This window comes from Daphnia pulicaria, unplaced genomic scaffold (genome assembly GCF_021234035.1).
Source record: "Daphnia pulicaria isolate SC F1-1A unplaced genomic scaffold, SC_F0-13Bv2 h1tg000068l, whole genome shotgun sequence".
In the NCBI taxonomy this organism is placed as follows: domain Eukaryota; kingdom Metazoa; phylum Arthropoda; class Branchiopoda; order Diplostraca; family Daphniidae; genus Daphnia; species Daphnia pulicaria.
The window spans coordinates 72,334-98,898 of NW_025804788.1; the positions used below are offsets into that span (position 1 = coordinate 72,334).

Sequence of the window (26,565 nt, forward strand, 5' to 3'; positions counted from 1 at the left end):
CTTTGAAAAACTCGCAATGAAATTCATCCAGAATCATTCCTATAGATGAATTGAACCTATCCCTATGTCATTGAAATTTTTGATCTACGAATTTGGACTGGTAACCATCACGATTAAAAAACGCGATAAAATTTGACAAACTCTCAATGGAATTGATCCAGAATCATTCTTATAGATGAATTGAACCTATCTCTAAGGCATTGAAATGTTTCATCTACGAAATTGGACTGGTAACCATCGTTATTGAAAAAAAAATTCAAGAAATTTTTTATTGAAAACAAACTATTCATCGCCAACGACATCCCGTATTCCCAAGCGGTCACCTTTCCAAGTACTAACGGGACTCGACGTAACTTAACTTCTGGGAGCTGACGAGACCAGGTGCGTTCTACGTGATATGGCCGTTGACATTCAAAAATGAAAATTTACCCTCCCAGTCCCAATGGATGAATAGAAAATCACTTCAAAGTGACAGAAATGTTTGTTCTTTGAATTTGGACTGGTAACCATCGCAAATAAAAAGCGCGATCAACTTTGAAAAACTCGCAATGAAATTCATCCAGAATCATTCCTATAGATGAATTGAACCTATCCCTATGTCATTGAAATTTTTGATCTACGAATTTGGACTGGTAACCATCACGATTAAAAAACGCGATAAAATTTGACAAACTCTCAATGGAATTGATCCAGAATCATTCTTATAGATGAATTGAACCTATCTCTAAGGCATTGAAATGTTTCATCTACGAAATTGGACTGGTAACCATCGTTATTGAAAAAAAAATTCAAGAAATTTTTTATTGAAAACAAACTATTCATCGCCAACGACATCCCGTATTCCCAAGCGGTCACCTTTCCAAGTACTAACGGGACTCGACGTAACTTAACTTCTGGGAGCTGACGAGACCAGGTGCGTTCTACGTGATATGGCCGTTGACATTCAAAAATGAAAATTTACCCTCCCAGTCCCAATGGATGAATAGAAAATCACTTCAAAGTGACAGAAATGTTTGTTCATTGAATTTTGACTGGTAACCATCGCGAATAAAAAGCGCGATCAACTTTGAAAAACTCGCAATGAAATTCATCCAGAATCATTCCTATAGATGAATTGAACCTATCCCTATGTCATTGAAATTTTTTATCTACGAATTTGGACTGGTAACCATCACGATTAAAAAACGCGATAAAATTTGACAAACTCTCAATGGAATTGATCCAGAATCATTCTTATAGATGAATTGAACCTATCTCTAAGGCATTGAAATGTTTCATCTACGAAATTGGACTGGTAACCATCGTTATTGAAAAAAAAATTCAAGAAATTTTTTATTGAAAACAAACTATTCATCGCCAACGACATCCCGTATTCCCAAGCGGTCACCTTTCCAAGTACTAACGGGACTCGACGTAACTTAACTTCTGGGAGCTGACGAGACCAGGTGCGTTCTACGTGATATGGCCGTTGACATTCAAAAATGAAAATTTACCCTCCCAGTCCCAATGGATGAATAGAAAATCACTTCAAAGTGACAGAAATGTTTGTTCATTGAATTTTGACTGGTAACCATCGCGAATAAAAAGCGCGATCAACTTTGAAAAACTCGCAATGAAATTCATCCAGAATCATTCCTATAGATGAATTGAACCTATCCCTATGTCATTGAAATTTTTTATCTACGAATTTGGACTGGTAACCATCACGATTAAAAAACGCGATAAAATTTGACAAACTCTCAATGGAATTGATCCAGAATCATTCTTATAGATGAATTGAACCTATCTCTAAGGCATTGAAATGTTTCATCTACGAAATTGGACTGGTAACCATCGTTATTGAAAAAAAAATTCAAGAAATTTTTTATTGAAAACAAACTATTCATCGCCAACGACATCCCGTATTCCCAAGCGGTCACCTTTCCAAGTACTAACGGGACTCGACGTAACTTAACTTCTGGGAGCTGACGAGACCAGGTGCGTTCTACGTGATATGGCCGTTGACATTCAAAAATGAAAATTTACCCTCCCAGTCCCAATGGATGAATAGAAAATCACTTCAAAGTGACAGAAATGTTTGTTCTTTGAATTTGGACTGGTAACCATCGCAAATAAAAAGCGCGATCAACTTTGAAAAACTCGCAATGAAATTCATCCAGAATCATTCCTATAGATGAATTGAACCTATCCCTATGTCATTGAAATTTTTGATCTACGAATTTGGACTGGTAACCATCACGATTAAAAAACGCGATAAAATTTGACAAACTCTCAATGGAATTGATCCAGAATCATTCTTATAGATGCATTGAACCTATCTCTAAGGCATTGAAATGTTTCATCTACGAAATTTGACTGGTAACCATCGTTATTGAAAAAAAATTTCAAGAAATTTGTTATTGAAAACAAACTATCCATCGCCAACGACATCCCGTATTCCCAAGCGGTCACCCTTCCAAGTACTAACGGAACTCGACGTAACTTAACTTCTGGGAGCTGACGAGACCAGGTGCGTTCTACGTGATATGGCCGTTGACATTCAAAAATGAAAATTTACCCTCCCAGTCCCAATGGATGAATAGAAAATCACTTCAAAGTGACAGAAATGTTTGTTCATTGAATTTTGACTGGTAACCATCGCGAATAAAAAGCGCGATCAACTTTGAAAAACTCGCAATGAAATTCATCCAGAATCATTCCTATAGATGAATTGAACCTATCCCTATGTCATTGAAATTTTTTATCTACGAATTTGGACTGGTAACCATCACGATTAAAAAACGCGATAAAATTTGACAAACTCTCAATGGAATTGATCCAGAATCATTCTTATAGATGAATTGAACCTATCTCTAAGGCATTGAAATGTTTCATCTACGAAATTGGACTGGTAACCATCGTTATTGAAAAAAAAATTCAAGAAATTTTTTATTGAAAACAAACTATTCATCGCCAACGACATCCCGTATTCCCAAGCGGTCACCTTTCCAAGTACTAACGGGACTCGACGTAACTTAACTTCTGGGAGCTGACGAGACCAGGTGCGTTCTACGTGATATGGCCGTTGACATTCAAAAATGAAAATTTACCCTCCCAGTCCCAATGGATGAATAGAAAATCACTTCAAAGTGACAGAAATGTTTGTTCTTTGAATTTGGACTGGTAACCATCGCAAATAAAAAGCGCGATCAACTTTGAAAAACTCGCAATGAAATTCATCCAGAATCATTCCTATAGATGAATTGAACCTATCCCTATGTCATTGAAATTTTTGATCTACGAATTTGGACTGGTAACCATCACGATTAAAAAACGCGATAAAATTTGACAAACTCTCAATGGAATTGATCCAGAATCATTCTTATAGATGAATTGAACCTATCTCTAAGGCATTGAAATGTTTCATCTACGAAATTGGACTGGTAACCATCGTTATTGAAAAAAAAATTCAAGAAATTTTTTATTGAAAACAAACTATTCATCGCCAACGACATCCCGTATTCCCAAGCGGTCACCTTTCCAAGTACTAACGGGACTCGACGTAACTTAACTTCTGGGAGCTGACGAGACCAGGTGCGTTCTACGTGATATGGCCGTTGACATTCAAAAATGAAAATTTACCCTCCCAGTCCCAATGGATGAATAGAAAATCACTTCAAAGTGACAGAAATGTTTGTTCATTGAATTTGGACTGGTAACCATCGCGAATAAAAAGCGCGATCAACTTTGAAAAACTCGCAATGAAATTCATCCAGAATCATTCCTATAGATGAATTAAACCTATCCCTATGTCATTGAAATTTTTGATCTACGAATTTGGACTGGTAACCATCACGATTAATAACGCGATAAAATTTGACAAACTCTCAATGGAATTGATCCAGAATCATTCTTATAGATGAATTGAACCTATCTCTAAGGCATTGAAATGTTTCATCTACGAAATTGGACTGGTAACCATCGTGATTGAAAAAAAATGTCAAGAAATTTGTTATTGAAAACAAACTATCCATCGCCAACGACATCCCGTATTCCCAAGCGGTCACCCTTCCAAGTACTAACGGAACTCGACGTAACTTAACTTCTGGGAGCTGACGAGACCAGGTGCGTTCTACGTGATATGGCCGTTGACATTCAAAAATGAAAATTTACCCTCCCAGTCCCAATGGATGAATAGAAAATCACTTCAAAGTGACAGAAATGTTTGTTCATTGAATTTGGACTGGTAACCATCGCGAATAAAAAGCGCGATCAACTTTGAAAAACTCGCAATGAAATTCATCCAGAATCATTCCTATAGATGAATTAAACCTATCCCTATGTCATTGAAATTTTTGATCTACGAATTTGGACTGGTAACCATCACGATTAATAACGCGATAAAATTTGACAAACTCTCAATGGAATTGATCCAGAATCATTCTTATAGATGAATTGAACCTATCTCTAAGGCATTGAAATGTTTCATCTACGAAATTGGACTGGTAACCATCGTGATTGAAAAAAAATGTCAAGAAATTTGTTATTGAAAACAAACTATCCATCGCCAACGACATCCCGTATTCCCAAGCGGTCACCCTTCCAAGTACTAACGGAACTCGACGTAACTTAACTTCTGGGAGCTGACGAGACCAGGTGCGTTCTACGTGATATGGCCGTTGACATTCAAAAATGAAAATTTACCCTCCCAGTCCCAATGGATGAATAGAAAATCACTTCAAAGTGACAGAAATGTTTGTTCATTGAATTTGGACTGGTAACCATCGCGAATAAAAAGCGCGATCAACTTTGAAAAACTCGCAATGAAATTCATCCAGAATCATTTCTATAGATGAATTGAACCTATCCCTATGTCATTGAAATTTTTGATCTACGAATTTGGACTGGTAACCATCACGATTAAAAAACGCGATAAAATTTGACAAACTCTCAATGGAATTGATCCAGAATCATTCTTATAGATGAATTGAACCTATCTCTAAGGCATTGAAATGTTTCATCTACGAAATTGGACTGGTAACCATCGTTATTGAAAAAAAAATTCAAGAAATTTTTTATTGAAAACAAACTATTCATCGCCAACGACATCCCGTATTCCCAAGCGGTCACCTTTCCAAGTACTAACGGGACTCGACGTAACTTAACTTCTGGGAGCTGACGAGACCAGGTGCGTTCTACGTGATATGGCCGTTGACATTCAAAAATGAAAATTTACCCTCCCAGTCCCAATGGATGAATAGAAAATCACTTCAAAGTGACAGAAATGTTTGTTCTTTGAATTTGGACTGGTAACCATCGCAAATAAAAAGCGCGATCAACTTTGAAAAACTCGCAATGAAATTCATCCAGAATCATTTCTATAGATGAATTGAACCTATCCCTATGTCATTGAAATTTTTGATCTACGAATTTGGACTGGTAACCATCACGATTAATAACGCGATAAAATTTGACAAACTCTCAATGGAATTGATCCAGAATCATTCTTATAGATGAATTGAACCTATCTCTAAGGCATTGAAATGTTTCATCTACGAAATTGGACTGGTAACCATCGTGATTGAAAAAAAATGTCAAGAAATTTGTTATTGAAAACAAACTATCCATCGCCAACGACATCCCGTATTCCCAAGCGGTCACCCTTCCAAGTACTAACGGAACTCGACGTAACTTAACTTCTGGGAGCTGACGAGACCAGGTGCGTTCTACGTGATATGGCCGTTGACATTCAAAAATGAAAATTTACCCTCCCAGTCCCAATGGATGAATAGAAAATCACTTCAAAGTGACAGAAATGTTTGTTCATTGAATTTGGACTGGTAACCATCGCGAATAAAAAGCGCGATCAACTTTGAAAAACTCGCAATGAAATTCATCCAGAATCATTCCTATAGATGAATTAAACCTATCCCTATGTCATTGAAATTTTTGATCTACGAATTTGGACTGGTAACCATCACGATTAATAACGCGATAAAATTTGACAAACTCTCAATGGAATTGATCCAGAATCATTCTTATAGATGAATTGAACCTATCTCTAAGGCATTGAAATGTTTCATCTACGAAATTGGACTGGTAACCATCGTGATTGAAAAAAAATGTCAAGAAATTTGTTATTGAAAACAAACTATCCATCGCCAACGACATCCCGTATTCCCAAGCGGTCACCCTTCCAAGTACTAACGGAACTCGACGTAACTTAACTTCTGGGAGCTGACGAGACCAGGTGCGTTCTACGTGATATGGCCGTTGACATTCAAAAATGAAAATTTACCCTCCCAGTCCCAATGGATGAATAGAAAATCACTTCAAAGTGACAGAAATGTTTGTTCATTGAATTTGGACTGGTAACCATCGCGAATAAAAAGCGCGATCAACTTTGAAAAACTCGCAATGAAATTCATCCAGAATCATTCCTATAGATGAATTGAACCTATCCCTATGTCATTGAAATTTTTGATCTACGAATTTGGACTGGTAACCATTGCGATTAAAAAACGCGATAAAATTTGACAAACTCTCAATGGAATTGATTCAGAATCATTCTTATAGATGAATTGAACCTATCTCTAAGGCATTGAAATGTTTCATCTACGAAATTGGACTGGTAACCATCGTTATTGAAAAAAAAATTCAAGAAATTTTTTATTGAAAACAAACTATTCATCGCCAACGACATCCCGTATTCCCAAGCGGTCACCCTTCCAAGTACTAACGGAACTCGACGTAACTTAACTTCTGAGAGCTGACGAGACCAGGTGCGTTCTACGTGATATGGCCGTTGACATTCAAAAATGAAAATTTACCCTCCCAGTCCCAATGGATGAATAGAAAATCACTTCAAAGTGACAGAAATGTTTGTTCATTGAATTTGGACTGGTAACCATCGCGAATAAAAAGCGCGATCAACTTTGAAAAACTCGCAATGAAATTCATCCAGAATCATTCCTATAGATGAATTGAACCTATCCCTATGTCATTGAAATTTTTGATCTACGAATTTGGACTGGTAACCATTGCGATTAAAAAACGCGATAAAATTTGACAAACTCTCAATGGAATTGATTCAGAATCATTCTTATAGATGAATTGAACCTATCTCTAAGGCATTGAAATGTTTCATCTACGAAATTGGACTGGTAACCATCGTTATTGAAAAAAAAATTCAAGAAATTTTTTATTGAAAACAAACTATTCATCGCCAACGACATCCCGTATTCCCAAGCGGTCACCCTTCCAAGTACTAACGGAACTCGACGTAACTTAACTTCTGAGAGCTGACGAGACCAGGTGCGTTCTACGTGATATGGCCGTTGACATTCAAAAATGAAAATTTACCCTCCCAGTCCCAATGGATGAATAGAAAATCACTTCAAAGTGACAGAAATGTTTGTTCATTGAATTTTGACTGGTAACCATCGCGAATAAAAAGCGCGATCAACTTTGAAAAACTCGCAATGAAATTCATCCAGAATCATTCCTATAGATGAATTAAACCTATCCCTATGTCATTGAAATTTTTGATCTACGAATTTGGACTGGTAACCATCACGATTAATAACGCGATAAAATTTGACAAACTCTCAATGGAATTGATCCAGAATCATTCTTATAGATGAATTGAACCTATCTCTAAGGCATTGAAATGTTTCATCTACGAAATTGGACTGGTAACCATCGTGATTGAAAAAAAATGTCAAGAAATTTGTTATTGAAAACAAACTATCCATCGCCAACGACATCCCGTATTCCCAAGCGGTCACCCTTCCAAGTACTAACGGAACTCGACGTAACTTAACTTCTGGGAGCTGACGAGACCAGGTGCGTTCTACGTGATATGGCCGTTGACATTCAAAAATGAAAATTTACCCTCCCAGTCCCAATGGATGAATAGAAAATCACTTCAAAGTGACAGAAATGTTTGTTCATTGAATTTGGACTGGTAACCATCGCGAATAAAAAGCGCGATCAACTTTGAAAAACTCGCAATGAAATTCATCCAGAATCATTCCTATAGATGAATTGAACCTATCCCTATGTCATTGAAATTTTTGATCTACGAATTTGGACTGGTAACCATTGCGATTAAAAAACGCGATAAAATTTGACAAACTCTCAATGGAATTGATCCAGAATCATTCTTATAGATGAATTGAACCTATCTCTAAGGCATTGAAATGTTTCATCTACGAAATTGGACTGGTAACCATCGTGATTGAAAAAAAATGTCAAGAAATTTGTTATTGAAAACAAACTATCCATCGCCAACGACATCCCGTATTCCCAAGCGGTCACCCTTCCAAGTACTAACGGAACTCGACGTAACTTAACTTCTGGGAGCTGACGAGACCAGGTGCGTTCTACGTGATATGGCCGTTGACATTCAAAAATGAAAATTTACCCTCCCAGTCCCAATGGATGAATAGAAAATCACTTCAAAGTGACAGAAATGTTTGTTCATTGAATTTTGACTGGTAACCATTGCGAATAAAAAGCGCGATCAACTTTGAAAAACTCGCAATGAAATTCATCCAGAATCATTCTTATAGATGAATTGAACCTATCCCTATGTCATTGAAATTTTTGATCTACGAATTTGGACTGGTAACCATTGCGATTAAAAAACGCGATAAAATTTGACAAACTCTCAATGGAATTGATCCAGAATCATTCTTATAGATGAATTGAACCTATCTCTAAGGCATTGAAATGTTTCATCTACGAAATTGGACTGGTAACCATCGTTATTGAAAAAAAAATTCAAGAAATTTTTTATTGAAAACAAACTATTCATCGCCAACGACATCCCGTATTCCCAAGCGGTCACCCTTCCAAGTACTAACGGAACTCGACGTAACTTAACTTCTGAGAGCTGACGAGACCAGGTGCGTTCTACGTGATATGGCCGTTGACATTCAAAAATGAAAATTTACCCTCCCAGTCCCAATGGATGAATAGAAAATCACTTCAAAGTGACAGAAATGTTTGTTCATTGAATTTTGACTGGTAACCAATGCGAATAAAAAGCGCGATCAACTTTGAAAAACTCGCAATGAAATTCATCCAGAATCATTCCTATAGATGAATTGAACCTATCCCTATGTCATTGAAATTTTTGATCTACGAATTTGGACTGGTAACCATCACGATTAAAAAACGCGATAAAATTTGACAAACTCTCAATGGAATTGATCCAGAATCATTCTTATAGATGAATTGAACCTATCTCTAAGGCATTGAAATGTTTCATCTACGAAATTGGACTGGTAACCATCGTTATTGAAAAAAAAATTCAAGAAATTTTTTATTGAAAACAAACTATTCATCGCCAACGACATCCCGTATTCCCAAGCGGTCACCTTTCCAAGTACTAACGGGACTCGACGTAACTTAACTTCTGGGAGCTGACGAGACCAGGTGCGTTCTACGTGATATGGCCGTTGACATTCAAAAATGAAAATTTACCCTCCCAGTCCCAATGGATGAATAGAAAATCACTTCAAAGTGACAGAAATGTTTGTTCTTTGAATTTGGACTGGTAACCATCGCAAATAAAAAGCGCGATCAACTTTGAAAAACTCGCAATGAAATTCATCCAGAATCATTTCTATAGATGAATTGAACCTATCCCTATGTCATTGAAATTTTTGATCTACGAATTTGGACTGGTAACCATCACGATTAAAAAACGCGATAAAATTTGACAAACTCTCAATGGAATTGATCCAGAATCATTCTTATACATGCATTGAACCTATCTCTAAGGCATTGAAATGTTTCATCTACGAAATTTGACTGGTAACCATCGTTATTGAAAAAAAATTTCAAGAAATTTGTTATTGAAAACAAACTATCCATCGCCAACGACATCCCGTATTCCCAAGCGGTCACCCTTCCAAGTACTAACGGGACTAGCTGACGAGACCAGGTGCGTTCTTCGTGATATGGCCGTTGACATTCAAAAATGAAAATTTACCCTCCCAGTCCCAATGGATGAATAGAAAATCACTTCAAAGTGACAGAAATGTTTGTTCATTGAATTTGGACTGGTAACCATCGCGAATAAAAAGCGCGATCAACTTTGAAAAACTCGCAATGAAATTCATCCAGAATCATTCCTATAGATGAATTAAACCTATCCCTATGTCATTGAAATTTTTGATCTACGAATTTGGACTGGTAACCATCACGATTAATAACGCGATAAAATTTGACAAACTCTCAATGGAATTGATCCAGAATCATTCTTATAGATGAATTGAACCTATCTCTAAGGCATTGAAATGTTTCATCTACGAAATTGGACTGGTAACCATCGTGATTGAAAAAAAATGTCAAGAAATTTGTTATTGAAAACAAACTATCCATCGCCAACGACATCCCGTATTCCCAAGCGGTCACCCTTCCAAGTACTAACGGAACTCGACGTAACTTAACTTCTGGGAGCTGACGAGACCAGGTGCGTTCTACGTGATATGGCCGTTGACATTCAAAAATGAAAATTTACCCTCCCAGTCCCAATGGATGAATAGAAAATCACTTCAAAGTGACAGAAATGTTTGTTCATTGAATTTGGACTGGTAACCATCGCGAATAAAAAGCGCGATCAACTTTGAAAAACTCGCAATGAAATTCATCCAGAATCATTCCTATAGATGAATTGAACCTATCCCTATGTCATTGAAATTTTTGATCTACGAATTTGGACTGGTAACCATTGCGATTAAAAAACGCGATAAAATTTGACAAACTCTCAATGGAATTGATCCAGAATCATTCTTATAGATGAATTGAACCTATCTCTAAGGCATTGAAATGTTTCATCTACGAAATTGGACTGGTAACCATCGTGATTGAAAAAAAATGTCAAGAAATTTGTTATTGAAAACAAACTATCCATCGCCAACGACATCCCGTATTCCCAAGCGGTCACCCTTCCAAGTACTAACGGGACTCGACGTAACTTAACTTCTGGGAGCTGACGAGACCAGGTGCGTTCTACGTGATATGGCCGTTGACATTCAAAAATGAAAATTTACCCTCCCAGTCCCAATGGATGAATAGAAAATCACTTCAAAGTGACAGAAATGTTTGTTCATTGAATTTTGACTGGTAACCATCGCGAATAAAAAGCGCGATCAACTTTGAAAAACTCGCAATGAAATTCATCCAGAATCATTCCTATAGATGAATTGAACCTATCCCTATGTCATTGAAATTTTTGATCTACGAATTTGGACTGGTAACCATTGCGATTAAAAAACGCGATAAAATTTGACAAACTCTCAATGGAATTGATCCAGAATCATTCTTATAGATGAATTGAACCTATCTCTAAGGCATTGAAATGTTTCATCTACGAAATTGGACTGGTAACCATCGTGATTGAAAAAAAATGTCAAGAAATTTGTTATTGAAAACAAACTATCCATCGCCAACGACATCCCGTATTCCCAAGCGGTCACCCTTCCGAGTACTAACGGGACTCGACGTAACTTAACTTCTGGGAGCTGACGAGACCAGGTGCGTTCTACGTGATATGGCCATTGACATTCAAAAATGAAAATTTACCCTCCCAGTCCCAATGGATGAATAGAAAATCACTTCAAAGTGACAGAAATGTTTGTTCATTGAATTTTGACTGGTAACCATCGCGAATAAAAAGCGCGATCAACTTTGAAAAACTCGCAATGAAATTCATCCAGAATCATTCCTATAGATGAATTGAACCTATCCCTATGTCATTGAAATTTTTGATCTACGAATTTGGACTGATAACCATCACGATTAAAAAACGCGATAAAATTTGACAAACTCTCAATGGAATTGATCCAGAATCATTCTTATAGATGAATTGAACCTATCTCTAAGGCATTGAAATGTTTCATCTACGAAATTGGACTGGTAACCATCGTGATTGAAAAAAAATGTCAAGACATTTGTTATTGAAAACAAACTATCTATCGCCAACGACATCCCGTATTCCCAAGCGGTCACCCTTCCAAGTACTAACGGGACTCGACGTAACTTAACTTCTGGGAGCTGACGAGACCAGGTGCGTTCTACGTGATATGGCCGTTGACATTCAAAAATGAAAATTTACCCTCCCAGTCCCAATGGATGAATAGAAAATCACTTCAAAGTGACAGAAATGTTTGTTCATTGAATTTTGACTGGTAACCATCGCGAATAAAAAGCGCGATCAACTTTGAAAAACTCGCAATGAAATTCATCCAGAATCATTCCTATAGATGAATTGAACCTATCCCTATGTCATTGAAATTTTTGATCTACGAATTTGGACTGGTAACCATCACGATTAATAACGCGATAAAATTTGACAAACTCTCAATGGAATTGATCCAGAATCATTCTTATAGATGAATTGAACCTATCTCTAAGGCATTGAAATGTTTCATCTACGAAATTGGACTGGTAACCATCGTGATTGAAAAAAAATGTCAAGACATTTGTTATTGAAAACAAACTATCCATCGCCAACGACATCCCGTATTCCCAAGCGGTCACCCTTCCAAGTACTAACGGGACTCGACGTAACTTAACTTCTGGGAGCTGACGAGACCAGGTGCGTTCTACGTGATATGGCCGTTGACATTCAAAAATGAAAATTTACCCTCCCAGTCCCAATGGATGAATAGAAAATCACTTCAAAGTGACAGAAATGTTTGTTCATTGAATTTGGACTGGTAACCATCGCGAATAAAAAGCGCGATCAACTTTGAAAAACTCGCAATGAAATTCATCCAGAATCATTCCTATAGATGAATTGAACCTATCCCTATGTCATTGAAATTTTTGATCTACGAATTTGGACTGGTAACCATCACGATTAAAAAACGCGATAAAATTTGACAAACTCTCAATGGAATTGATCCAGAATCATTCTTATAGATGAATTGAACCTATCTCTAAGGCATTGAAATGTTTCATCTACGAAATTGGACTGGTAACCATCGTGATTGAAAAAAAATGTCAAGAAATTTGTTATTGAAAACAAACTATCCATCGCCAACGACATCCCGTATTCCCAAGCGGTCACCCTTCCAAGTACTAACGGGACTCGACGTAACTTAACTTCTGGGAGCTGACGAGACCAGGTGCGTTCTACGTGATATGGCCGTTGACATTCAAAAATGAAAATTTACCCTCCCAGTCCCAATGGATGAATAGAAAATCACTTCAAAGTGACAGAAATGTTTGTTCATTGAATTTGGACTGGTAACCATCGCGAATAAAAAGCGCGATCAACTTTGAAAAACTCGCAATGAAATTCATCCAGAATCATTCCTATAGATGAATTGAACCTATCCCTATGTCATTGAAATTTTTGATCTACGAATTTGGACTGATAACCATCACGATTAAAAAACGCGATAAAATTTGACAAACTCTCAATGGAATTGATCCAGAATCATTCTTATAGATGAATTGAACCTATCTCTAAGGCATTGAAATGTTTCATCTACGAAATTGGACTGGTAACCATCGTGATTGAAAAAAAATGTCAAGACATTTGTTATTGAAAACAAACTATCTATCGCCAACGACATCCCGTATTCCCAAGCGGTCACCCTTCCAAGTACTAACGGGACTCGACGTAACTTAACTTCTGGGAGCTGACGAGACCAGGTGCGTTCTACGTGATATGGCCGTTGACATTCAAAAATGAAAATTTACCCTCCCAGTCCCAATGGATGAATAGAAAATCACTTCAAAGTGACAGAAATGTTTGTTCATTGAATTTTGACTGGTAACCATCGCGAATAAAAAGCGCGATCAACTTTGAAAAACTCGCAATGAAATTCATCCAGAATCATTCCTATAGATGAATTGAACCTATCCCTATGTCATTGAAATTTTTGATCTACGAATTTGGACTGGTAACCATCACGATTAATAACGCGATAAAATTTGACAAACTCTCAATGGAATTGATCCAGAATCATTCTTATAGATGAATTGAACCTATCTCTAAGGCATTGAAATGTTTCATCTACGAAATTGGACTGGTAACCATCGTGATTGAAAAAAAATGTCAAGACATTTGTTATTGAAAACAAACTATCCATCGCCAACGACATCCCGTATTCCCAAGCGGTCACCCTTCCAAGTACTAACGGGACTCGACGTAACTTAACTTCTGGGAGCTGACGAGACCAGGTGCGTTCTACGTGATATGGCCGTTGACATTCAAAAATGAAAATTTACCCTCCCAGTCCCAATGGATGAATAGAAAATCACTTCAAAGTGACAGAAATGTTTGTTCATTGAATTTGGACTGGTAACCATCGCGAATAAAAAGCGCGATCAACTTTGAAAAACTCGCAATGAAATTCATCCAGAATCATTCCTATAGATGAATTGAACCTATCCCTATGTCATTGAAATTTTTGATCTACGAATTTGGACTGATAACCATCACGATTAAAAAACGCGATAAAATTTGACAAACTCTCAATGGAATTGATCCAGAATCATTCTTATAGATGAATTGAACCTATCTCTAAGGCATTGAAATGTTTCATCTACGAAATTGGACTGGTAACCATCGTGATTGAAAAAAAATGTCAAGACATTTGTTATTGAAAACAAACTATCTATCGCCAACGACATCCCGTATTCCCAAGCGGTCACCCTTCCAAGTACTAACGGGACTCGACGTAACTTAACTTCTGGGAGCTGACGAGACCAGGTGCGTTCTACGTGATATGGCCGTTGACATTCAAAAATGAAAATTTACCCTCCCAGTTCCAATGGATGAATAGAAAATCACTTCAAAGTGACAGAAATGTTTGTTCATTGAATTTTGACTGGTAACCATCGCGAATAAAAAGCGCGATCAACTTTGAAAAACTCGCAATGAAATTCATCCAGAATCATTCCTATAGATGAATTGAACCTATCCCTATGTCATTGAAATTTTTGATCTACGAATTTGGACTGGTAACCATCACGATTAATAACGCGATAAAATTTGACAAACTCTCAATGGAATTGATCCAGAATCATTCTTATAGATGAATTGAACCTATCTCTAAGGCATTGAAATGTTTCATCTACGAAATTGGACTGGTAACCATCGTGATTGAAAAAAAATGTCAAGACATTTGTTATTGAAAACAAACTATCCATCGCCAACGACATCCCGTATTCCCAAGCGGTCACCCTTCCAAGTACTAACGGGACTCGACGTAACTTAACTTCTGGGAGCTGACGAGACCAGGTGCGTTCTACGTGATATGGCCGTTGACATTCAAAAATGAAAATTTACCCTCCCAGTCCCAATGGATGAATAGAAAATCACTTCAAAGTGACAGAAATGTTTGTTCATTGAATTTGGACTGGTAACCATCGCGAATAAAAAGCGCGATCAACTTTGAAAAACTCGCAATGAAATTCATCCAGAATCATTCCTATAGATGAATTGAACCTATCCCTATGTCATTGAAATTTTTGATCTACGAATTTGGACTGGTAACCATCACGATTAAAAAACGCGATAAAATTTGACAAACTCTCAATGGAATTGATCCAGAATCATTCTTATAGATGAATTGAACCTATCTCTAAGGCATTGAAATGTTTCATCTACGAAATTGGACTGGTAACCATCGTGATTGAAAAAAAATGTCAAGAAATTTGTTATTGAAAACAAACTATCCATCGCCAACGACATCCCGTATTCCCAAGCGGTCACCCTTCCAAGTACTAACGGGACTCGACGTAACTTAACTTCTGGGAGCTGACGAGACCAGGTGCGTTCTACGTGATATGGCCGTTGACATTCAAAAATGAAAATTTACCCTCCCAGTCCCAATGGATGAATAGAAAATCACTTCAAAGTGACAGAAATGTTTGTTCATTGAATTTGGACTGGTAACCATCGCGAATAAAAAGCGCGATCAACTTTGAAAAACTCGCAATGAAATTCATCCAGAATCATTCCTATAGATGAATTGAACCTATCCCTATGTCATTGAAATTTTTGATCTACGAATTTGGACTGGTAACCATCACGATTAATAACGCGATAAAATTTGACAAACTCTCAATGGAATTGATCCAGAATCATTCTTATAGATGAATTGAACCTATCTCTAAGGCATTGAAATGTTTCATCTACGAAATTGGACTGGTAACCATCGTGATTGAAAAAAAATGTCAAGAAATTTGTTATTGAAAACAAACTATCCATCGCCAACGACATCCCGTATTCCCAAGCGGTCACCCTTCCAAGTACTAACGGGACTCGACGTAACTTAACTTCTGGGAGCTGACGAGACCAGGTGCGTTCTACGTGATATGGCCGTTGACATTCAAAAATGAAAATTTACCCTCCCAGTCCCAATGGATGAATAGAAAATCACTTCAAAGTGACAGAAATGTTTGTTCATTGAATTTGGACTGGTAACCATCGCGAATAAAAAGCGCGATCAACTTTGAAAAACTCGCAATGAAATTCATCCAGAATCATTCCTATAGATGAATTGAACCTATCCCTATGTCATTGAAATTTTTGATCTACGAATTTGGACTGGTAACCATCACGATTAAAAAACGCGATAAAATTTGACAAACTCTCAATGGAATTGATCCAGAATCATTCTTATAGATGAATTGAACCTATCTCTAAGGCATTGAAATGTTTCATCTACGAAATTGGACTGGTAACCATCGTGATTGAAAAAAAATGTCAAGAAATTTGTTATTGAAAACAAACTATCCATCGCCAACGACATCCCGTATTCCCAAGCGGTCACCCTTCCAAGTACTAACGGGACTCGACGTAACTTAACTTCTGGGAGCTGACGAGACCAGGTGCGTTCTACGTGATATGGCCGTTGACATTCAAAAATGAAAATTTACCCTCCCAGTCCCAATGGATGAATAGAAAATCACTTCAAAGTGACAGAAATGTTTGTTCATTGAATTTGGACTGGTAACCATCGCGAATAAAAAGCGCGATCAACTTTGAAAAACTCGCAATGAAATTCATCCAGAATCATTCCTATAGATGAATTGAACCTATCCCTATGTCATTGAAATTTTTGATCTACGAATTTGGACTGGTAACCATCACGATTAAAAAACGCGATAAAATTTGACAAACTCTCAATGGAATTGATCCAGAATCATTCTTATAGATGAATTGAACCTATCTCTAAGGCATTGAAATGTTTCATCTACGAAATTGGACTGGTAACCATCGTGATTGAAAAAAAATGTCAAGACATTTGTTATTGAAAACAAACTATCCATCGCCAACGACATCCCGTATTCCCAAGCGGCCACCCTTCCAAGCACTAACGGGACTCGACGTAACTTAACTTCTGGGAGCTGACGAGACCAGGTGCGTTCTACGTGATATGGCCGTTGACATTCAAAAATGAAAATTTACCCTCCCAGTCCCAATGGATGAATAGAAAATCACTTCAAAGTGACAGAAATGTTTGTTCATTGAATTTGGACTGGTAACCATCGCGAATAAAAAGCGCGATCAACTTTGAAAAACTCGCAATGAAATTCATCCAGAATCATTCCTATAGATGAATTGAACCTATCCCTATGTCATTGAAATTTTTGATCTACGAATTTGGACTGATAACCATCACGATTAAAAAACGCGATAAAATTTGACAAACTCTCAATGGAATTGATCCAGAATCATTCTTATAGATGAATTGAACCTATCTCTAAGGCATTGAAATGTTTCATCTACGAAATTGGACTGGTAACCATCGTGATTGAAAAAAAATGTCAAGACATTTGTTATTGAAAACAAACTATCTATCGCCAACGACATCCCGTATTCCCAAGCGGTCACCCTTCCAAGTACTAACGGGACTCGACGTAACTTAACTTCTGGGAGCTGACGAGACCAGGTGCGTTCTACGTGATATGGCCGTTGACATTCAAAAATGAAAATTTACCCTCCCAGTCCCAATGGATGAATAGAAAATCACTTCAAAGTGACAGAAATGTTTGTTCATTGAATTTGGACTGGTAACCATCGCGAATAAAAAGCGCGATCAACTTTGAAAAACTCGCAATGAAATTCATCCAGAATCATTCCTATAGATGAATTGAACCTATCCCTATGTCATTGAAATTTTTGATCTACGAATTTGGACTGGTAACCATCACGATTAAAAAACGCGATAAAATTTGACAAACTCTCAATGGAATTGATCCAGAATCATTCTTATAGATGAATTGAACCTATCTCTAAGGCATTGAAATGTTTCATCTACGAAATTGGACTGGTAACCATCGTGATTGAAAAAAAATGTCAAGACATTTGTTATTGAAAACAAACTATCCATCGCCAACGACATCCCGTATTCCCAAGCGGTCACCCTTCCAAGTACTAACGGGACTCGACGTAACTTAACTTCTGGGAGCTGACGAGACCAGGTGCGTTCTACGTGATATGGCCGTTGACATTCAAAAATGAAAATTTACCCTCCCAGTCCCAATGGATGAATAGAAAATCACTTCAAAGTGACAGAAATGTTTGTTCTTTGAATTTGGACTGGTAACCATCGCAAATAAAAAGCGCGATCAACTTTGAAAAACTCGCAATGAAATTCATCCAGAATCATTCCTATAGATGAATTGAACCTATCCCTATGTCATTGAAATTTTTGATCTACGAATTTGGACTGGTAACCATCACGATTAATAACGCGATAAAATTTGACAAACTCTCAATGGAATTGATCCAGAATCATTCTTATAGATGAATTGAACCTATCTCTAAGGCATTGAAATGTTTCATCTACGAAATTGGACTGGTAACCATCGTGATTGAAAAAAAATGTCAAGAAATTTGTTATTGAAAACAAACTATCCATCGCCAACGACATCCCGTATTCCCAAGCGGTCACCCTTCCAAGTACTAACGGAACTCGACGTAACTTAACTTCTGGGAGCTGACGAGACCAGGTGCGTTCTACGTGATATGGCCGTTGACATTCAAAAATGAAAATTTACCCTCCCAGTCCCAATGGATGAATAGAAAATCACTTCAAAGTGACAGAAATGTTTGTTCATTGAATTTTGACTGGTAACCATCGCGAATAAAAAGCGCGATCAACTTTGAAAAACTCGCAATGAAATTCATCCAGAATCATTCCTATAGATGAATTGAACCTATCCCTATGTCATTGAAATTTTTGATCTACGAATTTGGACTGGTAACCATCACGATTAATAACGCGATAAAATTTGACAAACTCTCAATGGAATTGATCCAGAATCATTCTTATAGATGAATTGAACCTATCTCTAAGGCATTGAAATGTTTCATCTACGAAATTGGACTGGTAACCATCGTGATTGAAAAAAAATGTCAAGAAATTTGTTATTGAAAACAAACTATCCATCGCCAACGACATCCCGTATTCCCAAGCGGTCACCCTTCCAAGTACTAACGGGACTCGACGTAACTTAACTTCTGGGAGCTGACGAGACCAGGTGCGTTCTACGTGATATTGCCGTTGACATTCAAAAATGAAAATTTACCCTCCCAGTCCCAATGGATGAATAGAAAATCACTTCAAAGTGACAGAAATGTTTGTTCTTTGAATTTGGACTGGTAACCATCGCAAATAAAAAGCGCGATCAACTTTGAAAAACTCGCAATGAAATTCATCCAGAATCATTCCTATAGATGAATTGAACCTATCCCTATGTCATTGAAATTTTTGATCTACGAATTTGGACTGGTAACCATCACGATTAATAACGCGATAAAATTTGACAAACTCTCAATGGAATTGATCCAGAATCATTCTTATAGATGAATTGAACCTATCTCTAAGGCATTGAAATGTTTCATCTACGAAATTGGACTGGTAACCATCGTGATTGAAAAAAAATGTCAAGAAATTTGTTATTGAAAACAAACTATCCATCGCCAACGACATCCCGTATTCCCAAGCGGTCACCCTTCCAAGTACTAACGGAACTCGACGTAACTTAACTTCTGGGAGCTGACGAGACCAGGTGCGTTCTACGTGATATGGCCGTTGACATTCAAAAATGAAAATTTACCCTCCCAGTCCCAATGGATGAATAGAAAATCACTTCAAAGTGACAGAAATGTTTGTTCATTGAATTTTGACTGGTAACCATCGCGAATAAAAAGCGCGATCAACTTTGAAAAACTCGCAATGAAATTCATCCAGAATCATTCCTATAGATGAATTGAACCTATCCCTATGTCATTGAAATTTTTGATCTACGAATTTGGACTGGTAACCATCACGATTAATAACGCGATAAAATTTGACAAACTCTCAATGGAATTGATCCAGAATCATTCTTATAGATGAATTGAACCTATCTCTAAGGCATTGAAATGTTTCATCTACGAAATTGGACTGGTAACCATCGTGATTGAAAAAAAATGTCAAGAAATTTGTTATTGAAAACAAACTATCCATCGCCAACGACATCCCGTATTCCCAAGCGGTCACCCTTCCAAGTACTAACGGGACTCGACGTAACTTAACTTCTGGGAGCTGACGAGACCAGGTGCGTTCTACGTGATATGGCCGTTGACATTCAAAAATGAAAATTTACCCTCCCAGTCCCAATGGATGAATAGAAAATCACTTCAAAGTGACAGAAATGTTTGTTCATTGAATTTTGACTGGTAACCTTCGCGAATAAAAAGCGCGATCAACTTTGAAAATCTCGCAATGAAATTCATCCAGAATCATTCCTATAGATGAATTGAACCTATCCCTATGTCATTGAAATTTTTGATCTACGAATTTGGACTGGTAACCATTGCGATTAAAAAACGCGATAAAATTTGACAAACTCTCAATGGAATTGATCCAGAATCATTCTTATAGATGAATTGAACCTATCTCTAAGGCATTGAAATGTTTCATCTACGAAATTGGACTGGTAACCATCGTGATTGAAAAAAAATGTCAAGAAATTTGTTATTGAAAACAAACTATCCATCGCCAACGACATCCCGTATTCCCAAGCGGTCACCCTTCCAAGTACTAACGGGACTCGACGTAACTTAACTTCTGGGAGCTGACGAGACCAGGTGCGTTCTACGTGATATTGCCGTTGACATTCAAAAATGAAAATTTACCCTCCCAGTCCCAATGGATGAATAGAAAATCACTTCAAAGTGACAGAAATGTTTGTTCTTTGAATTTGGACTGGTAACCATCGCAAATAAAAAGCGCGATCAACTTTGAAAAACTCGCAATGAAATTCATCCAGAATCATTCCTATAGATGAATTGAACCTATCCCTATGTCATTGAAATTTTTGATCTACGAATTTGGACTGGTAACCATCACGATTAATAACGCGATAAAATTTGACAAACTCTCAATGGAATTGATCCAGAATCATTCTTATAGATGAATTGAACCTATCTCTAAGGCATTGAAATGTTTCATCTACGAAATTGGACTGGTAACCATCGTGATTGAAAAAAAATGTCAAGAAATTTGTTATTGAAAACAAACTATCCATCGCCAACGACATCCCGTATTCCCAAGCGGTCACCCTTCCAAGTACTAACGGAACTCGACGTAACTTAACTTCTGGGAGCTGACGAGACCAGGTGCGTTCTACGTGATATGGCCGTTGACATTCAAAAATGAAAATTTACCCTCCCAGTCCCAATGGATGAATAGAAAATCACTTCAAAGTGACAGAAATGTTTGTTCATTGAATTTTGACTGGTAACCATCGCGAATAAAAAGCGCGATCAACTTTGAAAAACTCGCAATGAAATTCATCCAGAATCATTCCTATAGATGAATTGAACCTATCCCTATGTCATTGAAATTTTTGATCTACGAATTTGGACTGGTAACCATCACGATTAATAACGCGATAAAATTTGACAAACTCTCAATGGAATTGATCCAGAATCATTCTTATAGATGAATTGAACCTATCTCTAAGGCATTGAAATGTTTCATCTACGAAATTGGACTGGTAACCATCGTGATTGAAAAAAAATGTCAAGAAATTTGTTATTGAAAACAAACTATCCATCGCCAACGACATCCCGTATTCCCAAGCGGTCACCCTTCCAAGTACTAACGGGACTCGACGTAACTTAACTTCTGGGAGCTGACGAGACCAGGTGCGTTCTACGTGATATGGCCGTTGACATTCAAAAATGAAAATTTACCCTCCCAGTCCCAATGGATGAATAGAAAATCACTTCAAAGTGACAGAAATGTTTGTTCATTGAATTTTGACTGGTAACCTTCGCGAATAAAAAGCGCGATCAACTTTGAAAATCTCGCAATGAAATTCATCCAGAATCATTCCTATAGATGAATTGAACCTATCCCTATGTCATTGAAATTTTTGATCTACGAATTTGGACTGGTAACCATTGCGATTAAAAAACGCGATAAAATTTGACAAACTCTCAATGGAATTGATCCAGAATCATTCTTATAGATGAATTGAACCTATCTCTAAGGCATTGAAATGTTTCATCTACGAAATTGGACTGGTAACCATCGTGATTGAAAAAAAATGTCAAGAAATTTGTTATTGAAAACAAACTATCCATCGCCAACGACATCCCGTATTCCCAAGCGGTCACCCTTCCAAGTACTAACGGGACTCGACGTAACTTAACTTCTGGGAGCTGACGAGACCAGGTGCGTTCTACGTGATATTGCCGTTGACATTCAAAAATGAAAATTTACCCTCCCAGTCCCAATGGATGAATAGAAAATCACTTCAAAGTGACAGAAATGTTTGTTCTTTGAATTTGGACTGGTAACCATCGCAAATAAAAAGCGCGATCAACTTTGAAAAACTCGCAATGAAATTCATCCAGAATCATTCCTATAGATGAATTGAACCTATCCCTATGTCATTGAAATTTTTGATCTACGAATTTGGACTGGTAACCATCACGATTAATAACGCGATAAAATTTGACAAACTCTCAATGGAATTGATCCAGAATCATTCTTATAGATGAATTGAACCTATCTCTAAGGCATTGAAATGTTTCATCTACGAAATTGGACTGGTAACCATCGTGATTGAAAAAAAATGTCAAGAAATTTGTTATTGAAAACAAACTATCCATCGCCAACGACATCCCGTATTCCCAAGCGGTCACCCTTCCAAGTACTAACGGAACTCGACGTAACTTAACTTCTGGGAGCTGACGAGACCAGGTGCGTTCTACGTGATATGGCCGTTGACATTCAAAAATGAAAATTTACCCTCCCAGTCCCAATGGATGAATAGAAAATCACTTCAAAGTGACAGAAATGTTTGTTCATTGAATTTTGACTGGTAACCATCGCGAATAAAAAGCGCGATCAACTTTGAAAAACTCGCAATGAAATTCATCCAGAATCATTCCTATAGATGAATTGAACCTATCCCTATGTCATTGAAATTTTTGATCTACGAATTTGGACTGGTAACCATCACGATTAATAACGCGATAAAATTTGACAAACTCTCAATGGAATTGATCCAGAATCATTCTTATAGATGAATTGAACCTATCTCTAAGGCATTGAAATGTTTCATCTACGAAATTGGACTGGTAACCATCGTGATTGAAAAAAAATGTCAAGAAATTTGTTATTGAAAACAAACTATCCATCGCCAACGACATCCCGTATTCCCAAGCGGTCACCCTTCCAAGTACTAACGGGACTCGACGTAACTTAACTTCTGGGAGCTGACGAGACCAGGTGCGTTCTACGTGATATGGCCGTTGACATTCAAAAATGAAAATTTACCCTCCCAGTCCCAATGGATGAATAGAAAATCACTTCAAAGTGACAGAAATGTTTGTTCATTGAATTTTGACTGGTAACCTTCGCGAATAAAAAGCGCGATCAACTTTGAAAATCTCGCAATGAAATTCATCCAGAATCATTCCTATAGATGAATTGAACCTATCCCTATGTCATTGAAATTTTTGATCTACGAATTTGGACTGGTAACCATCACGATTAATAACGCGATAAAATTTGACAAACTCTCAATGGAATTGATCCAGAATCATTCTTATAGATGAATTGAACCTATCTCTAAGGCATTGAAATGTTTCATCTACGAAATTGGACTGGTAACCATCGTGATTGAAAAAAAAATGTCAAGAAATTTGTTATTGAAAACAAACTATCCATCGCCAACGACATCCCGTATTCCCAAGCGGTCACCCTTCCAAGTACTAACGGAACTCGACGTAACTTAACTTCTGGGAGCTGACGAGACCAGGTGCGTTCTACGTGATATGGCCGTTGACATTCAAAAATGAAAATTTACCCTCCCAGTCCCAATGGATGAATAGAAAATCACTTCAAAGTGACAGAAATGTTTGTTCATTGAATTTTGACTGGTAACCATCGCGAATAAAAAGCGCGATCAACTTTGAAAAACTCGCAATGAAATTCATCCAGAATCATTCCTATAGATGAATTGAACCTATCCCTATGTCATTGAAATTTTTGATCTACGAATTTGGACTGGTAACCATCACGATTAATAACGCGATAAAATTTGACAAACTCTCAATGGAATTGATCCAGAATCATTCTTATAGATGAATTGAACCTATCTCTAAGGCATTGAAATGTTTCATCTACGAAATTGGACTGGTAACCATCGTGATTGAAAAAAAATGTCAAGAAATTTGTTATTGAAAACAAACTATCCATCGCCAACGACATCCCGTATTCCCAAGCGGTCACCCTTCCAAGTACTAACGGGACTCGACGTAACTTAACTTCTGGGAGCTGACGAGACCAGGTGCGTTCTACGTGATATGGCCGTTGACATTCAAAAATGAAAATTTACCCTCCCAGTCCCAATGGATGAATAGAAAATCACTTCAAAGTGACAGAAATGTTTGTTCATTGAATTTTGACTGGTAACCATCGCGAATAAAAAGCGCGATCAACTTTGAAAAACTCGCAATGAAATTCATCCAGAATCATTCCTATAGATGAATTGAACCTATCCCTATGTCATTGAAATTTTTGATCTACGAATTTGGACTGGTAACCATCACGATTAATAACGCGATAAAATTTGACAAACTCTCAATGGAATTGATCCAGAATCATTCTTATAGATGAATTGAACCTATCTCTAAGGCATTGAAATGTTTCATCTACGAAATTGGACTGGTAACCATCGTGATTGAAAAAAAATGTCAAGAAATTTGTTATTGAAAACAAACTATCCATCGCCAACGACATCCCGTATTCCCAAGCGGTCACCCTTCCAAGTACTAACGGGACTCGACGTAACTTAACTTCTGGGAGCTGACGAGACCAGGTGCGTTCTACGTGATATGGCCGTTGACATTCAAAAATGAAAATTTACCCTCCCAGTCCCAATGGATGAATAGAAAATCACTTCAAAGTGACAGAAATGTTTGTTCATTGAATTTTGACTGGTAACCTTCGCGAATAAAAAGCGCGATCAACTTTGAAAATCTCGCAATGAAATTCATCCAGAATCATTCCTATAGATGAATTGAACCTATCCCTATGTCATTGAAATTTTTGATCTACGAATTTGGACTGGTAACCATCACGATTAATAACGCGATAAAATTTGACAAACTCTCAATGGAATTGATCCAGAATCATTCTTATAGATGAATTGAACCTATCTCTAAGGCATTGAAATGTTTCATCTACGAAATTGGACTGGTAACCATCGTGATTGAAAAAAAAATGTCAAGAAATTTGTTATTGAAAACAAACTATCCATCGCCAACGACATCCCGTATTCCCAAGCGGTCACCCTTCCAAGTACTAACGGGACTCGACGTAACTTAACTTCTGGGAGCTGACGAGACCAGGTGCGTTCTACGTGATATGGCCGTTGACATTCAAAAATGAAAATTTACCCTCCCAGTCCCAATGGATGAATAGAAAATCACTTCAAAGTGACAGAAATGTTTGTTCATTGAATTTGGACTGGTAACCATCGCAAATAAAAAGCGCGATCAACTTTGAAAAACTCGCAATGAAATTCATCCAGAATCATTCCTATAGATGAATTGAACCTATCCATATGTCATTGAAATTTTTGATCTACGAATTTGGACTGGTAACCATTGCGATTAAAAAACGCGATAAAATTTGACAAAATCTCAATGGAATTGATCCAGAATCATTCTTATAGATGAATTGAACCTATCTCTAAGGCATTGAAATGTTTCATCTACGAAATTGGACTGGTAACCATCGTTATTGAAAAAAAATTTCAAGTAATTTTTTATTGAAAACAAGCTATTCATCGCCAACGACATCCCGTATTCCCAAGCGGTCACCCTTCCAAGTACTAACGGGACTCGACGTTACTTAACTTCTGGGAGCTGACAAGACCAGGTGCGTTCTACGTGATATGGCCGTTGACATTCAAAAATGAAAATTTACCCTCCCAGTCCCAATGGATGAATAGAAAATCACTTCAAAGTGACAGAAATGTTTGTTCATTGAATTTTGACTGGTAACCTTCGCGAATAAAAAGCGCGATCAACTTTGA

General features: G+C 37.3%; 49 pseudogenes; all 49 read right to left on the reverse strand.

Annotated features, from left to right (window-relative positions):
- Window positions 1-290: 290 nt before the first annotated feature.
- Window positions 291-409, reverse strand: LOC124318168 (annotated as a pseudogene).
- A 413-nt stretch (window positions 410-822) lies between these two features.
- LOC124318169 lies at window positions 823-941 on the reverse strand (annotated as a pseudogene).
- Window positions 942-1,354: 413 nt separating this feature from the next.
- On the reverse strand, window positions 1,355-1,473 carry LOC124318170 (annotated as a pseudogene).
- A 413-nt stretch (window positions 1,474-1,886) lies between these two features.
- Window positions 1,887-2,005, reverse strand: LOC124318171 (annotated as a pseudogene).
- A 413-nt stretch (window positions 2,006-2,418) lies between these two features.
- Window positions 2,419-2,537, reverse strand: LOC124317980 (annotated as a pseudogene).
- Window positions 2,538-2,950: 413 nt separating this feature from the next.
- On the reverse strand, window positions 2,951-3,069 carry LOC124318174 (annotated as a pseudogene).
- A 413-nt stretch (window positions 3,070-3,482) lies between these two features.
- Window positions 3,483-3,601, reverse strand: LOC124318175 (annotated as a pseudogene).
- A 412-nt stretch (window positions 3,602-4,013) lies between these two features.
- Window positions 4,014-4,132, reverse strand: LOC124317981 (annotated as a pseudogene).
- Window positions 4,133-4,544: 412 nt separating this feature from the next.
- Window positions 4,545-4,663, reverse strand: LOC124317982 (annotated as a pseudogene).
- Window positions 4,664-5,076: 413 nt separating this feature from the next.
- On the reverse strand, window positions 5,077-5,195 carry LOC124318176 (annotated as a pseudogene).
- A 412-nt stretch (window positions 5,196-5,607) lies between these two features.
- On the reverse strand, window positions 5,608-5,726 carry LOC124317983 (annotated as a pseudogene).
- A 412-nt stretch (window positions 5,727-6,138) lies between these two features.
- LOC124317985 lies at window positions 6,139-6,257 on the reverse strand (annotated as a pseudogene).
- A 413-nt stretch (window positions 6,258-6,670) lies between these two features.
- Window positions 6,671-6,789, reverse strand: LOC124318183 (annotated as a pseudogene).
- Window positions 6,790-7,202: 413 nt separating this feature from the next.
- LOC124318185 lies at window positions 7,203-7,321 on the reverse strand (annotated as a pseudogene).
- A 412-nt stretch (window positions 7,322-7,733) lies between these two features.
- Window positions 7,734-7,852, reverse strand: LOC124317986 (annotated as a pseudogene).
- Window positions 7,853-8,265: 413 nt separating this feature from the next.
- On the reverse strand, window positions 8,266-8,384 carry LOC124317987 (annotated as a pseudogene).
- Window positions 8,385-8,797: 413 nt separating this feature from the next.
- Window positions 8,798-8,916, reverse strand: LOC124318186 (annotated as a pseudogene).
- A 413-nt stretch (window positions 8,917-9,329) lies between these two features.
- Window positions 9,330-9,448, reverse strand: LOC124318177 (annotated as a pseudogene).
- Window positions 9,449-10,371: 923 nt separating this feature from the next.
- LOC124317988 lies at window positions 10,372-10,490 on the reverse strand (annotated as a pseudogene).
- A 413-nt stretch (window positions 10,491-10,903) lies between these two features.
- On the reverse strand, window positions 10,904-11,022 carry LOC124318642 (annotated as a pseudogene).
- Window positions 11,023-11,435: 413 nt separating this feature from the next.
- Window positions 11,436-11,554, reverse strand: LOC124318100 (annotated as a pseudogene).
- Window positions 11,555-11,967: 413 nt separating this feature from the next.
- LOC124318653 lies at window positions 11,968-12,086 on the reverse strand (annotated as a pseudogene).
- Window positions 12,087-12,498: 412 nt separating this feature from the next.
- On the reverse strand, window positions 12,499-12,617 carry LOC124318665 (annotated as a pseudogene).
- Window positions 12,618-13,030: 413 nt separating this feature from the next.
- On the reverse strand, window positions 13,031-13,149 carry LOC124318677 (annotated as a pseudogene).
- Window positions 13,150-13,562: 413 nt separating this feature from the next.
- Window positions 13,563-13,681, reverse strand: LOC124318688 (annotated as a pseudogene).
- A 412-nt stretch (window positions 13,682-14,093) lies between these two features.
- On the reverse strand, window positions 14,094-14,212 carry LOC124318700 (annotated as a pseudogene).
- A 413-nt stretch (window positions 14,213-14,625) lies between these two features.
- LOC124318712 lies at window positions 14,626-14,744 on the reverse strand (annotated as a pseudogene).
- Window positions 14,745-15,156: 412 nt separating this feature from the next.
- On the reverse strand, window positions 15,157-15,275 carry LOC124318724 (annotated as a pseudogene).
- A 413-nt stretch (window positions 15,276-15,688) lies between these two features.
- LOC124318736 lies at window positions 15,689-15,807 on the reverse strand (annotated as a pseudogene).
- A 412-nt stretch (window positions 15,808-16,219) lies between these two features.
- Window positions 16,220-16,338, reverse strand: LOC124318748 (annotated as a pseudogene).
- Window positions 16,339-16,751: 413 nt separating this feature from the next.
- Window positions 16,752-16,870, reverse strand: LOC124317938 (annotated as a pseudogene).
- Window positions 16,871-17,283: 413 nt separating this feature from the next.
- On the reverse strand, window positions 17,284-17,402 carry LOC124318216 (annotated as a pseudogene).
- A 413-nt stretch (window positions 17,403-17,815) lies between these two features.
- On the reverse strand, window positions 17,816-17,934 carry LOC124317949 (annotated as a pseudogene).
- A 413-nt stretch (window positions 17,935-18,347) lies between these two features.
- Window positions 18,348-18,466, reverse strand: LOC124317961 (annotated as a pseudogene).
- A 412-nt stretch (window positions 18,467-18,878) lies between these two features.
- Window positions 18,879-18,997, reverse strand: LOC124317989 (annotated as a pseudogene).
- Window positions 18,998-19,409: 412 nt separating this feature from the next.
- Window positions 19,410-19,528, reverse strand: LOC124318743 (annotated as a pseudogene).
- Window positions 19,529-19,940: 412 nt separating this feature from the next.
- On the reverse strand, window positions 19,941-20,059 carry LOC124317991 (annotated as a pseudogene).
- A 412-nt stretch (window positions 20,060-20,471) lies between these two features.
- LOC124317973 lies at window positions 20,472-20,590 on the reverse strand (annotated as a pseudogene).
- A 413-nt stretch (window positions 20,591-21,003) lies between these two features.
- On the reverse strand, window positions 21,004-21,122 carry LOC124318744 (annotated as a pseudogene).
- A 412-nt stretch (window positions 21,123-21,534) lies between these two features.
- On the reverse strand, window positions 21,535-21,653 carry LOC124317992 (annotated as a pseudogene).
- A 412-nt stretch (window positions 21,654-22,065) lies between these two features.
- LOC124317984 lies at window positions 22,066-22,184 on the reverse strand (annotated as a pseudogene).
- Window positions 22,185-22,597: 413 nt separating this feature from the next.
- Window positions 22,598-22,716, reverse strand: LOC124318745 (annotated as a pseudogene).
- Window positions 22,717-23,128: 412 nt separating this feature from the next.
- LOC124317993 lies at window positions 23,129-23,247 on the reverse strand (annotated as a pseudogene).
- Window positions 23,248-23,659: 412 nt separating this feature from the next.
- LOC124317996 lies at window positions 23,660-23,778 on the reverse strand (annotated as a pseudogene).
- A 413-nt stretch (window positions 23,779-24,191) lies between these two features.
- On the reverse strand, window positions 24,192-24,310 carry LOC124317994 (annotated as a pseudogene).
- A 412-nt stretch (window positions 24,311-24,722) lies between these two features.
- LOC124318009 lies at window positions 24,723-24,841 on the reverse strand (annotated as a pseudogene).
- Window positions 24,842-25,253: 412 nt separating this feature from the next.
- Window positions 25,254-25,372, reverse strand: LOC124318020 (annotated as a pseudogene).
- A 413-nt stretch (window positions 25,373-25,785) lies between these two features.
- LOC124318031 lies at window positions 25,786-25,904 on the reverse strand (annotated as a pseudogene).
- Window positions 25,905-26,317: 413 nt separating this feature from the next.
- On the reverse strand, window positions 26,318-26,436 carry LOC124318217 (annotated as a pseudogene).
- Between the last annotated feature and the right edge of the window lie 129 nt (window positions 26,437-26,565).